Here is a 2,952-nt window from a genome sequence, read left to right on the forward strand (position 1 = left end):
AGTTCAGTTCAGTTCATTTGCTCAGTCGTGTCCGACTCTTTGCGACCCCATGAATTGCAGCACACCAGGCCTCCCTGTCCATCACCAACTCCTGGAGTTTGTAGGGAGCCGCGTTAGGCATTACTGACAAAATGAAGGCACGGTCCCCAGCCCCCTCTCCTCATTCCGCAGGCATGGATCCTGGGATGAAGGAGTTAGGCCTTGTAATTCTGACTTGTCTTTTCCTCTCCTCGGCTGAGTTGACTGAAAAGGAATATTAAGGTGCTTATTGTTCTTGAGAGGAGCATGAGAAGGCAAAAAGCCTTCTGCAGTTGTGCTCAGAAAATAATTCATAAAGTTAATCATTGACATTTGTTCAAGGACTTTTACAAAAGAGTGTTCGAGGATGAGCACATAGGCCGTAGCTTGAGGCCATGGGAGGGATTGATATCTGAAGTCTATTTGTGAGGAGAATGTTTATGGCAAAGGAGTTTACTGAATTTAGGGCTTAGAAAAAATTATAATAGTTAGAAGTTAAAGATTTAAGGAATGTTGTAAAGTTAGCATATTTTACTATAGCTTATAGAAGTTAGTGATGGACAGGAAGGCCTGGCGTGCTGCAGTTCATGGGGTCGCAAAGAGTCGGACACGACTGAACAACTGAACTGAACTGAACTGATAGAAGTTAGGAATTTTTAGAGACACTATAGCTAGAAGCCTTTTTAAGAGATAGTGAGCTCAGGATGTTAGGGGCAAACAGGATTTAGGAAGATAAGTAGTAAACTGAGGAATATAGCATGAGTTACAATGTAATCACAAGTTAACTATAGGACACATTAGAAGAAGTAGATAATAGATGATAAGGCTGATCCGGAGAGAATCACTAAAGCAGGAACTCTGTTTGAAGAACAACAATGATTTATGGAGATATTAAATCTGGTAGGGGGGAACTGAAAATGTCAAACCTCTGGCCTAATGTTTCTGTAAAAGTATAAAAGAGAATCTTAAACTTGGAATAAACAAGCAGTCCATAGAAAAATGAGAGGCTGTCTCACTGGCCGACACCGTCATCTCTTCAGGTTGAATCCCTGGTTGCTGGAGTTGGACTCCGGCAAGTAGCGCCCAGAACAGGGGACACTGAAGAGGAAGTAATCTGGGAATGTAACGCGGGACGGTTAGGATTGTACCTGTGGGTGGCCGGCACCCCTCTGCAGTTTAGGCAGGGTGAGGAGGGTACAGAATCAGTAAGAATATTCTCTAGAAGAATGGGTTTCTCTGCATCTAAGAATAGACAAATGTTTATTGAAATATTACTTCATATGTTAGCCCATAGAGGCGTTAAAGTAAGCACAGGAAGACTGTCTAAATTTCTACGTTTGTTTTATACTTTGCATGGGCCAGAAATGGTTCGTGTAGATGCTTTTGCTCTGTGGAATATGATTAGAAATGTCCTGGACCCTCGTCATGAGGCTGTTAGATAGCCTATGGGGGAGGCTATAGCGGTGGATGGTGGGTCTCCACCTTCTGCGTAGGTCATATTTTCTGCCATTGACAAAGAAAAAGAGGGAGACTGTGCTCTACCTCCTGAGGAAGTAGAGGGTTTACAGGACGCTGCGGCCAGGGGCCCTGGCGAGCCCCCTCCCCGTCTACGCAAAGCTTTAAAAATTTATCCACCACTTTCTTATTTAAGGCGACCACTGCCACCTCCACTTGTGCTTCCCAGGGCCCAGGAGTTCCCCATTTTGCCTCCAAAGCCTCCCAGAGCATTGCCTAAGGCTTAGAAAGATAAAGAGTTTTTTTTTTTTTTTTTAAACAAAGGAGCTTTTAAAGCAGTCGCATGCACAATATACAGAGCCTGCTCCTTGGAAAAAAGCCCCTCGGGGGGCCTCACCCAGGCTAAAAAAAAAAAGATTAATCGTAATGGAAACGATTCTACAAATAAAAAATGTTTCTCTTGTGGCCAAATGGGGCATTTTTGCCGGCAATGTCCTGCCAAGCAGGGACAACAAGCCATGCCAATCAACCCCAGGTAGCGCAGGACTGGACCTCAGTTCCACCACCACAACAATATTAACCCCTGACCGGTTACTCCGATTCTAATGGGAGTGGCTGGCCCCCTAACTGAGGGCATTGTAGGACTTGTGCTGGGGCGTAGCTCGCTTTCTTTTCAAGGAATTTCGGTGGTGCCTGGTGTAGTAGATTCTGATTATACTGGGGAAATTAAAGTTTTGATCTCGCTGCCTACTAAAACTGTGCAAATTAATAAAGGTCAAAGAATAACACAGCTTTTGCTTTTACCTTATTATCAGACAGGAGAAACCTTGACTTCTCAAGCTAGGGGCCCCAGAGGATTCGGATCTAGTGATCTGGCTTTTTGCGTGCAGGAAATTACAGCTTCTAGGCCTTTAAAAGATCTTTTAATTCAAGGAAATAAAATGTCAGGGCTGTTAGATACTGGAGCAGATGTCTCTTGCATTGCTGGAAAAGATTGACCCTCGTCCTGGCCAACATGCTTGACCAGTGCCGGCCGGGTAGGTATAGGGTCAGTGCCTTCGGTTGCTAAGAGCTCACAAATTTTGACATCGTCAGATGAGAAGGGGGCACAAGACACTTTCTGTCCATATATGATTCCTTCACTACCTTTTTCTTTATGGGGGAGAGATATATTATCTCAGATGGGAATGCTTTTATATAGCCCGGATGAAAAGGTTACTAATCAAATGCTGCAAATGAGGTATAATCCTGATAAGGGGCTTGGTAAAGATCAGCAGAAAATTGTTTCTCCATTAGAGGCGGTTCCTAACAAAAATACAGAAGGTCTGGGATATTCAAATTTATCCTAGATGCTGTTGCTCTTGCTGCCGACCCTATTACCTGGAAATCTGATGATCTGGTATGGGTGGAACAATGGCCTTTAACAGCTGAAAAGTTACAGGCAGCTGAGGATTTAGTTATGGAACAACTGGCAGCTGG

Source organism: Bison bison, unplaced genomic scaffold, assembly GCF_000754665.1.
Source record: "Bison bison bison isolate TAMUID 2011002044 unplaced genomic scaffold, Bison_UMD1.0 scf7180017849302, whole genome shotgun sequence".
NCBI lineage: Eukaryota > Metazoa > Chordata > Mammalia > Artiodactyla > Bovidae > Bison > Bison bison.